Source organism: Neopsephotus bourkii, unplaced genomic scaffold, assembly GCF_033783945.1.
Source record: "Neopsephotus bourkii isolate Nb327-2 ecotype Australia unplaced genomic scaffold, CSIRO-AGI_Nbou_v1 NB_107, whole genome shotgun sequence".
NCBI lineage: Eukaryota > Metazoa > Chordata > Aves > Psittaciformes > Psittacidae > Neopsephotus > Neopsephotus bourkii.
Genome location: NW_026900624.1, coordinates 3,106,834 through 3,118,558, shown reverse-complemented (window position 1 = coordinate 3,118,558; position 11,725 = coordinate 3,106,834). Strand labels below are relative to the sequence as shown.

Genomic DNA, 11,725 nt, shown 5'->3' with positions numbered 1-11,725 from the left:
AGAGGGCAAGAAGGGCTGCGCCCAACCGTGGACAGAGCCCGCGTTCAAGGGGTCGGAGTCACCGCCGCGTCCCGCTCTGGCCCTTCGGCGGCGGCGGCGGCTTCGCCCTGCCCCGCGCCGTCGGAGCGCGGCTCGCTGCCGGCCGGGCTCGCCCCGCACGCCAATCAGGGCAGCCCGCCTGCCTTCCTGTAGGTGTGCCCGGCTCACCTGGGAGCCTCGGCACTCATGACATACCTGCGGCCCCGCGGGCGGCGGGGAGACTGCGGCCGGCTGCTGAGGGCGAAGGGGGGCGGCGGAGGCAGTAGAGCCAGGGCGAGCAGCGCTCGCCCCGGCACGGCGATGTGAGCCCGGCGCAGGTAAGCGCGGCTCGGCGGGGGCGGCGCGGCGCGGCCCGGCGGGAGCGGCGCTGCCGTGTTCCCGGGAGAGGCGGGGTGAGGCGCGGGCCTGGCGCCGGATCCCCGCGGAGCCCGGGCCGGAGGAGCGGCTGCTCCCCCCCAGCGGGGTGGCGGGCAGGCTCGGGGAGCGGATGGGAGGGCTGCCCACCATTTTAGGACCCGAGGGGGACTGGGCGGAGGGATCTCCGGGGACGTGAGCTCTCGCCCCTCCCGCGGCGGGCCTGCTGCGCTCCTCTGCGGGGCCGCGGCGCACAGGTGTGGGTGCACGGGGAGGGCCGCCGTCGGGTCCCGGGGAGCCGCTCCCGCCGGCGGGGCGCTGCGTGAGCTCCGGTGGGACAGTGCCTCCGGAGGTGGGGGGGGCGGGGGCGTCTCTCGCCGGCCCCGGGCAGGCGCCGGGAGGGCCACAGCTTTCGAGGAGGCCTGTGCAGGACGGCAGCGCCCGTTCCCCGCCCCGCTCCTCCTGTTGCCGGCAGCAGGTAGGGCCCGGCGCACAGGCCCGGTCCCAGGCGCAGCTGCCAGCAGCCTGGCAGAAATGGTGCCTCCCACGCCGGAGCGAGGTCCCACGGTGCTTGCTGGGGGTTCAGCTCCGGGAGTCCCGGGGCAGAGCTTGAACTCTGGACACCGTGTTGTTTTCTTCCTTGCTCTGCTGGCGGGCGCCTCGTGACTTTTATGGCCTGTCACGGAGGGAAGGCAGGGGAACGAAAAGGAGAGGTACTCGCTTCCCGTCTCCATCCTGCAGCCTCTTCGGAGCCTTGCCACTGCAGCAGCTCGGGTGGCAATCTCAGGACTCCAAACAACATGCAGAGGGGACTTCTGAGCTCTCACGGTTCTGGCCTGACCCGTCTACCCCCAGCACCTGTGTCATCCTAGCACTTGGTGCTTCCTCTGTTCCCAGAGGTTGGATAAGACCTGGATCAGACCTGGTAGGGAATACAGGGCCAGGGAAGATCTGAGCTCAACTAAAGTGTGTTGACTTGTTGCAGACTTGGCCGAGTCTGGAGCTGCTGGATGAGGATACTGTTGGCTTCTGCTTGAGCTGTGTGCCTGGTTCTCTGACCAAACCACATCTGTAGCATGTTAAAGTTTTGTGACCTGATTCCATGGTGCTTTGGAGTTCCTCGTACCCTAAATGGCTTCTTGGAGATGGCTTGGATAAGGGCAGAGATCCTTTTAAAGGGCTGCATAGGAGGGAGGTGGCTTGGTTTGAAGGAATAATGTATGGGTGACCCAGATTTCAGAACTGTGACTGAATTGGGTGAGGAGGAGGCATCTGCAAATCAGACATGAACTTGTACCAAATCTGAGTTCTTCTTAATTCTTGGTTATTGTTAATATTGGGAACAGCTCAGCTGGCTTTGTATTTTGCCAGCTCTCAGTTGAGGGTAACACTGAGCTGTCTGTACGGTAGCCCAGCGATCTCAGCAAGTCTGTCAGTGAGTTTATACAATGTAATTGCAAGTGACAACAGTCAGCCAGGCTTGAGGCTAGTGCTCTTGCTGAAGCCCCTTGTTCCTGCCGTCTGAAATACTGGGACACAAATACTTCCTCTGGGAACCTCTTGTGCATCCTGAGAGATTTTGCTGGGAAGACTGTTCCCTGGGACCTTTTTTCTTTATTATTTCATCCTGTTAACTTTAGATAGGCGTTCTTAATCTTGTTCTATTGACTCTTAATCTTACAGTTCACTTGTTTCAAGTGCTTTCTAGAGCTAGAGCCAAACTTTTTTTTTAAACATATTCTACTCTGGAGTCTGGTTTAAAGTGGGCTGTTATATTTAATTAGTTTGTATTCATGCAAATTACATTCACTCTCCATGGTTATCCCAGACAAAAATTAAGAAACAGCCCGCAAGGGGTTTCAAATTCATAATTGGAATCAGATTTTTTTCCAAGAATATTTGATTCTACGGCTTACCATGCTTTCTGTCATCTGGTATCTTTCTAGTTTGATGTTAGCTGCTTGGTTACTGTTTAGCTAAGTTATACATAGCTAATTTATTTCTGTAGTCATGCCTGGTAAGTTCTGTGATTCCTTTCAGCTTTGCAGCTCCTCGCTGAACTCCTGTTGTATCTTTTAATGAAGTACTTAGAAGTGACTTTTGCACTCTATTGTTTAGGCACTTGGGCTGTACAGAGAATAATTGTTTCCCTTTTCTGAGAGATGAACAGTTGATGTTCATAGTATCAGCTATTTGGGGACAGATGCCTTATTCTGACCTCTGTCAGGTATTTACATTACCAGCTGGTTATCACCGCATCGAATCCAAAATTCTATTAGAAAAGTACCCAGTCTTGATTTCAAGATATGAAGTGATAGACTGCACTGGTTCCCCAGGTAAATTATTCCAATGGCTGATTACCCTCGCTAATTTCTTATCACAGTCTTTCCAGCCTGGTTCTTAACCACAAAATCTTGCTACAAATTTTCATGCCAGATCAGAGAGCCTTTTGCTGCCAGGATGACACATTCCAGCAAAAAGTGGCCTATTGTACCACCAGCTTACAGTTGTTACCTGTGCTAACCTCTTGCTTCTGGGAAGAGCTATAGTCATAGGGGCACTGGTATGATTTAGGGCAGCAGCTAAGTGGGCCTGTCTATGGTGTCTGTGCTCAGACAGGGCTTTCTGATAAATGTAACTGAATAACTTGTGTTGCTTGGAGTACAGCTTCAGGTGATGACTAATCCAGTGTAACTATAGGCTGCTGCTGAAGGAACAATCAGTTCTCATCCAGTCCTGACTGCAGGCTCCTGCTGCTTCCCTTGGATTGGATCTAGTGACCGAGTGGCCTCAGATCAATTCAGTCACTGCTCCAACTGAAAATTAACCAACTTCCTTAAACAAAAAGTATGATATGGAAGTTGGATCAGCCTGCTTGGTAGCCAGATAGTGCTAGGTCTGATGCAGATGGGTAGCATGCCACTGGGCATGAGTAACATGGAGAGGGACTACCTATTTCAGTAGCAGCCCCATACCTGTGCAGGATTGGATGCAAGAGGGAGTCATACATTGAGTTCTACGTTTCTATGCTTGGATAAACAGGCTGTGATTGCACAAATCCTCTCCAGCTGGCACTGCTGTTGAAAGAAGCCGTCATGCCTACCTGTTCTCATCCACATCTGTTACCTGCTCTGGTGCATTGTGAGACCACACACATGCCTATACAGCCAGAAAAGAAAGGGCACTGTTGGTCTGGGAATAAGGGCAGAGGATGGAACTCTATTGGCAAGCTGAAGAGCTTGTGAAACTAAGGCTGGGGGCATAGGAATTGTCACAAGCATACCTTAGCTTAAATCTTGCTGGAAGCTAATGTATTTTTTTCACCTTCCCACTGCTCAGGCCTGTGAGAATAGCTGCCTTGATGTGCTCAGTAGCCCAGCTTAACTCTTGAGTGACTTGGGAGATCTGTTTAGCCAAGACTGGGTTTAGGTCAGCTGCATTTATGTCTTTGTCAAGAAGCATGTGTTGGAGTTAGGCTTTGTGTGAGAAAGAGTATTTGATGTACAAAGAAGGTTTGTCCTTTGGCTGTGGCGTACTGATACTTAAGAAAGGTTCACCATTGCAGAAAAGTTGCAAACTACTGTATTTGTGTGTTCTAGATGTGAGTTGCTTGGTGGTTTTCAGTGCCTGAGCAAGGTAGGGGGTACCCTTTTGGGAAAGCTTTGTTAATCTTGTTGCTCCCATTAGCAAGTAACTCCAGATTTCTTGCTGTTCTAGTGGAATTAGTTTGCTGAGACAAAATCCATTTCCCATCTGTTGTTTTAAACACTATTCCTTCAAGTGCCATGCTGAACACTTGGGGGACCTGTAGTGGAGACTCATTTTGAACTCATGGATTGGTGATTGGATTACAGCTAGGTGAATTCGAAGAAATTCCCATGACTTCAGTACAAGTTCAGTGCAAGGTCAGGGAATGGGCTGTTGGGTTTTGATAGTGGGAAAAATTTAGAAGGGGGGAAGGTGATTACAATTACATGTGTACAAATGTACATATGTAAATAGATGCATATGTAAATGTATACAAAATAAAGGGTATTCTGATGCTAGGAGAGGTTGAGGAGTGGCTATAGAAACTGTAATTGGATAGTATACAAGAAGTGAACTGAAGTGGGAGGAAGCATATGAACCTGCTGCTCAGCAAATACTGCATTAAAGCAGAACTGACCATAAATTAGCTTCTTGAGAACGTATCCTATTTGCAGTAAGTCACATAGAGGTGTGTGACATTCAGATGCCAAAGTACCTTTGTAGTCTCAAAGTGAACGTCGAGCTGTATGCAGGTGCTCAGTGTGTGAGGTCTGCTGCCTGTGGCTTGGTGGTGCTCAGAGTGCATTCAGCACTGGAGTTGCTGCTGCTGATCATACGCAAAACTTCCCAAATCCTCACCAGGTTCATGCTGAGGTGGTGCCCAGTGGGATCCACAAGCTTGGCAGGCCCCTGCACGTGGCACCCGTGGGAAGAGCAGAGTCACGTGCAAATGAGCCGAGGGTGTGACTGTAGAAGGAGAGGTGAGGAATGGCTGCTGCTTCATCGATGGAGCCAACGGTAGAGTTGATGGATCCAAAATACACCCTTGAGAGGGGAGGGGATTAGTATCCTCGTCATGTTGGGGCACAATTCATTTGAGTCACAGAAGCCCTGCGATAATCAGGGGACATGCGGCACAAGGCATGAGTCTTGGTTACTAGCAGACCTGTGACGTGGACGTTGGCGCTCTTCACAGCTGCCACAAGGTGGCTGCAATGGCTGCACTTGTGTATTCATTTGATAATAGAAATAGATGCCCAGATCAGTGTTAAGCCAACACACGCATCACTTGTGGGAGGAGAGGTGGCAAGAAGATGCTTTGCCCACAGCGTTGCTGGGCAGCTACAGAAAAATAAGCATGTGTAAGCTTTATGGTATGTGTTCTTTATGCTCATAAGAGCTTAACAGGTGTAATGATCAAAAGTGCCTACGTATATTATTTGAATAGCATAAATAGTAACTAGGCCCTTATGACTTTACTACGGGTTCCTGTCCTGTGAGGAGATGCTAGTGGAAACTGTAAAAGTACACCACTAAGAGTATAGCTTTGCTGGTATACTTCATCTTGTAGGAAAAGAAAGGATGCCATAGCCATACCAGTGCCTGAGGATGCTCTGATGCTGTAGCTGTGTCTTTAGTGCATCCAGTCTCTAGGCAAAATCCTTTTGGCATGGATTAACCCTGAGCTTCTGTTCAGATGCAGAAACTTTGTTGTAGGTATTCCATAGTACAGGCATCTGAGGTTAACTCTGTGGCTTTGAACTGTAATCTAGCTGCAGCATTTGAGTTGGTCTCCTTTCTGAAGTACTCAGAGATCACTGTTTGTTTTTAGAGGTGAGGACCATCAGGTTGATAGCAATGAAGTTGAGTAGGTGCAGTGTGTATCTGTTTCCCTTCTGTTGCTGGATGTATAGAAGAGATGTTCTGAGTATACTGCCAGCTCTGCAGGGCAGGAACAGTGTCTCACCAAACAGTACTTAGAACAGTGAGGATTTGGTTGTGGTTGTTGGTGTTGAATATAGCTCACATAACTCTTCCCATTGTTTGTTGCCTCTCTGCATCTCTCTTTCTGTAACTCACTTCGCACATGGAGCTTGATCAGGCTTGAGACTGAGTACAGTATAGCTGATGGATCTTATGGGTGTTTTTAGAATGGTGCAATTCTCTCTCCCTTCTCTACCTCTCCTCAGGAAAGCTGTTTTTATCCTGCCTTTCGTAGGCAAGAAGAGGCTCAGGGTGGGCAGTGGGGGTAGTACTGTGTAGGCTGCAGTACAGCACACAACCCTGTCAAGGCTCTATGCTGTGATAAACCTCAGGGCAGAGAGAGGTTGGGGAGACAGGTGAAGTGGGATTATCCCTATTTCTATAGCAGATTATGGGCCATGGCATGTACTAAGCGTACAAGTGATAGAAAGAGACGAGTTCACCCCTCAAGTCTCCCAGTAATTTATTAACAATATCTGGTGCTATGTTGAATTAGGGGAAATGCATCACTGTCACTTCCCTCCTCATCCCTGAGTACCCCTGGGAAGAGGGGATGCTTTCTTAGTGCTTGTGAGAGGACTGAAGGGAAACCTATAAGGTGTTCTGTGGGCACAGGGTCAACGCTGCTCATTTGGGTCCAAGTCTCGTGCCATCTGGGAAGGCAGTCTTCTGAGATTACTTGGGCAGTCCATCTTATCTTCCTGCCTCTGCACAATGAGTAAACTGAGCTGTTTTGCTTCAGAGAGGTGCATAGAAAGGAAAATGAGCAATTTGGACATATGCTGGAGCAATGAGATGTGCCTTATCCTGGAAGAGCAAGGCCAGGCATGTCAGTTATGTCACAGTAGTGTGTGCTCTGACCAGTCACAAGGGAGAGTCAGGGCCCTATAAAACAGCCTAAAATTGTATCTGTGTGTATAGAAAAATTATGGCAGCTGCGTTTCCCCAGGGGGTGTTATCAAACATAACAGAGCCATTTTTCCTTCATTCTGTATGCAGCATAATTTTTACCTATCCAGCTGCTGAGCGTGTAATAACAGTGATATCGAAAGCATGAAAATAGGCATCTCTGTGTGAAAGGGGAAAGATGGATTGACTGTCTCTGACGGTTGTAGCAAAATGACTTCAAAAAAGAACAGAACAAGAAAAGATGAGATGTGCTGCACTGCATGTGCAAAGAATCTGGCATAATCGGAAATCTCAAGGCAATATGGAAGAAAATCTGCCCTGAAATGTGTTATGTTTTACCTGAGTGTTGTCTTTGAGAAGTTAATTTAAAAGATGGCATTGGGCACAGTTTGGTTGTGACAGTGGAAGAAGACTGAAAGTTTATTTAAATAATGATGAAAAAAAGTACTAACAGATGCAGGAACCAAATACACAAGTGTTGAGGTAAGAATGCGCAAAACCACCATCTTGGTTTTAAAGAACGGTTTGGTAAAGAGATACAGCTTTGTGCTTAGGGGTAGCAAAAACTATCTGATGCTGTATGTCCTAAGCTCATAAAATAGATGGAATTTCAGAAGGAGTCTCACGTGAAGGTGGACACAGTGTGAAACACACAACTGTAAATATCTGACAGATGTGAGGTTATGGAGTGGGGGATTTCTTTGACTGAGCAGAGATCCCTATAGTACAAGTATGATCCCAGAGCAACACTGGTCCAGGTGAGCTGAAACAACTAATTATAGACGCTGTTTTGGGTGAAAAACGTGTCTGTTGTTTGTACTAAAAAACTGCAGCACAAAAGGAAAATATTTTGGGATCATCTTTTGTATCTGAGAGAGCTTGGAGGCAAAAAACACAGAAGGAAAGAACAGACTGAGCAGTCAGTATATTTTTGTTGGTGAAAGGATTGCTTAAATAAGTCTTTGCTTAGGGTTGCAATCAGATACAAAGTTTGTAACAGGGCTTTGCATATTCAGTGTGCTGAGCAGCCACTCCCTGACTAATCCCGAGAGTATGTCTATGAGGTAGGAGGAGTTAGTATTACCTCAGTTGCACAGATGACCCTCAGACAGGCACAAACTGCTGGAAACTGCCAGAATTTGGAACTAGCAGTTCTGCTGGATGAGGTCTGGGGATGAAGGCACAGTTCTCGGTTGCCTTGAAAAACATTAGTTACAACCTAAGCCTTCTGTAGATCCTTCTTTTAGTTAATGACTGCAGTGGGGAATTGAAGGAAGGAGAGCACCTAGTATCATAACATGTATGCTCCTGTTCCATGCTATATTAGTTACTGATGATGACAGTATTCTTTGTGGACCCAATAGCTTGAAATTTGTAGGTGATAGCAATCATGTTTAATTGTCCATAAGCTACAGATGTTAGTAGAGGCAAGACTTAAAGCAGCAGTCCTATGGATGTATCTTGGTTGCCTTCTGTTAGAGTAAATGCTAGTAGAGCAGGAATAACCAAAAGTTTGGAGTGCAGGGTGTTTCCCTATGGGTATGACAAAAGCAGTAATGCTGTGGGTATAGCTGTAATTACACCTTTAATGTGATTGCTTCTTGGGAGCCATCTAGTGTCACCTGTGTCATATGTCCTGTGTAAGGCATGGCCAAGGGTGACAGAATAGATTTGTCACATCAAGATGTGTGTCACTCTTCTTCCCTTCAGCCTTGTGACAATGAGTCGAAGCCAGATACAACTGTGAGTGCTGCAGGGTCTGCCACCAAGCAAAGCCATTGCTCATAAAGCAGTAACTGCATTTGTAGTGTTAAACCCTCCTGCTTTGCTGCCCCTCCTAGGCAAGGACCACTGCATCAGCCTGCTGCAAGGGCGGGACCTCACTTGTCCTCAGCTCTCTGCTTCACTTGCAGTTCTTCTGTCCTGTTGAGCCAGGGGCTTGGAAAAGCTGCTCAATTTGTGCCTGTGCCTGTCCACTAATGTGCTGACCAGCTGGCTGTCATACATGGAAGAGGCAAGGTGCTGGGTGCAGTAATAGTCAGCATTTGTGACAAAACCTGGGTTCCTCCGGTGCGTCAATCTGGAAGGGGTAACCCTGAGGACCCATTTCCCATATGGTGGGGGCATTTGGGAAGCAGACTCTAAGAAGGAGAGCTTTCACTCTTTCCTCTGTCTTGGGCATGGTCCACTGACATCTCCACCCTCTTTCTTGGTACTCTCCCAACTGTTCCCACTTCAAGCTCCTCTGTTGCGCTTAGTTTTCCCAAATTACGCTGATTGTACTCTTTGTTTTCTGTAATGATACTTATTTTTACAGCAGAGCATTTTGCTGTGTGCCAGGTCTGATAAACTTGTTTAGGTGAGTTTGATGGGCAGTGTCAGAAGTTATGACTGTGAGCTGCCTGTGAGGCTGAACGGGGGAAACTCTGCTATATCTCATTGAACTTGGGAGAGATGGGATGTTTATGTGTTTGTTTATGCCCCACTGATCAAAGTGTGCTGCAGGTAATGGGAAAGACAGTGAGCTGAGTCCTAGATTTCATTAAATGGGTTCCTATAGCTTCCCAGGGGAAATTTCTCATTCATGCTAAAGTATGCACAACTTCAATTAGAATATAGCATGCACACTTGCGTAGGGTGGTGGATGCGAGTGTACCGAGGACTTTGCATTCCTTGGCCAGAGATGGCATTATTTTGTGATCGTGTCATAAAGAGGTAAAGGAAGTTGTCTTGGGTCTGTATTACATTATTAGTCATGGTGACTGTTAGGAGTTAAGTTGCCTCATGTTCTAATTTCTCACTAGCACACTGAAATAATGAGCTTGGGGTGAATTTAAGGTACACATACCTTATTTTGATCCTCTGCATTGCCATCTGATAGGGTGGAACCTGGGAGGGTAAAGAGAGAGGTAGTTTTATGTGCTACAGGGTTGAGGAAAAGAAAGCCATAGGCCAGTTAGGAGTCAGAGTTGGTTTCTTTGACAGCTGCCAAAGGGCAATCTCGGGACTTAAATTGCTCAGCTAATACCTGAAGAGCCATGGAGCCATGAAGGAGGACTACTGTAGGACATCTTGAAGGGTGATGATGGGAAGCAGATTCTGCCCCTTCATTCATATGCAGAAAAATTAAACAGAGGGAGGAAGGATTAAAATATCTGTAATTGTTCCATCTTCATTTGCACTCAGTTATTAACATGGAAAAGATACCGAAAATAGTACATCATGGAATGCTAGCTAAGTTGGCATAAAATCTATAAACTAATGCAGACTTGGAGCTGGTACTGTGTGTAAAAATAGGTGGTAATAATTTTTGCCCATTAGAAATAAGAAGAAATATTGCTGAAATAGGGAATACTGGTATTGTTGATCTGGCTGTGCTAGTCATCTTTTTTTCTTTTTTTTTACCTGTAGGGTTCTGACTTTTTCTTTTTTTCACTTTATTAATAATTTTTATAATATGCTGTGTTAATTACAGTATTAGGAACCAAAGCTAAGTCTAACTACAACATCTGTGAGCTGTAATTACTACTATAAACTGTGAAATAAGGTAGTGGTAATTGGTGAAGCTAGTTATAAAAAGCATTTCATAAGATTGTTGTATATCAGTTACACCATTTAAAACACTGATTTACACAACTTTTCACTGATCATTCTGAAAGGCAGGGTCACAAAAATGCCTTCTCCTCCCCTTCCATTTGCAGTATTTCTGTGCTAGACTTCACAGATGGTTTGAGGAGGTTTCCAGGGCTTTCCCTAGCAGCTGCTTCATGTTGTTACTTGTTTTCAGAGTTGCTCACAGGGGCTGGCTCCTTTGAGTTCACCTGGCTGCTATGCACTGTCCTCTTAGACACCCAGTCCTTTGCTGAGAAGAGAAGGCTGAGTTTGGGTTCATGGGAATGGTGGAGTGAGCGGCAATAATGAGAAAAGGAAACATTAAACTGTAAAATAATGGCTCCCTTGGTTGTCAGTCTGATTAGAATATCTCGCTTCCTGTAGTACCTGCTTCTAACCTGGAAGGGCAGCAAGAGGGCTGGTACTGTGAAGGTGAATCCTGTGTGGGCTGGTGAGGGTATACCTGTACCAGCACTTGGCAGTCACATGCCTCAAGACACCTATGCTGGAGCGTCAGGGGCTTGCGTGTGGAGCCTGGGTGTGGTTTCACCAGAGCTTAAGTCCAAGTTCAGGTTTCTGCTTCCCCACTCGCCTCTTGTTCTCATCCACTCCTTGCCCTTGCTGCTATGGCTCATACCTGTGAACGTACAGCTATTTCAGGGAGCACTCCTACTTACCTTTATTTATTCCTTGTTTTTTTTCCTCCTGTGTCACGCCTTTCTGGGTGTTCACATCACTGCTGCTGGGTTCTTTCTTTGTCTTGATCACTTCCTGAGCTGGCTCATGTGTGGTCACATGGGATAAGATGGCAGCGTTGCCTTAATCTGTTCTGGATTTCAGGGCACCGCGTCAAGTCTTGATCAGAATTTATTAGGACCTGGTTCCAGGTGGGTTGAATGTTTTGTACAGTCAGCAGTGGCGGAAGGAATTGAAGGAGCTCCGCATCTTGTTTTAGGGCTGGGCCGTGAGCAGATGAAGTTTGCAGAATATCTGCAAATACTTAAATTGGGCCTGATAAAATTGATTATTCATCTTTGTTAACCCACTTGTACCACAGCATATTTCTTCGTCAGTCTTTTAGTTTCTTGTAGCTCCTGTAGCTCACTGGATCATGTCTGAATACTCTGCAGACAAGTTCAATATCATCAGTCCCTACTGCTGAAAATCAGTGATCAGGCAGAGGGGGAAAGGGGAACTGGCCTTGCTCTTGTTGGTCGCAGGTTAAGTCTTAACATTTAACATATGCTTAAAAAAATAAGATAAACTCAGACAACAAGATCTAATTTTTGAGTCATACTTT

General features: G+C 47.0%; 1 protein-coding gene across 3 annotated transcripts in view; it reads left to right on the top strand.

The window, feature by feature from the left end:
* Positions 1-229: 229 nt before the first annotated feature.
* The window catches only part of ARHGEF5 (Rho guanine nucleotide exchange factor 5), a 34,827-nt gene continuing 23,331 nt past the window's right edge, over positions 230-11,725 (top strand). The window contains exon 1 of one of the 3 annotated variants that reach the window (XM_061358053.1): positions 230-356. The gene's annotated coding sequence lies outside the window, so the exon portion shown is untranslated. Of the gene's footprint in view, positions 357-521; positions 657-11,725 lie in introns of those variants that run through there. The other 2 variants (XM_061358071.1, XM_061358062.1) reach the window with 2 other exon arrangements.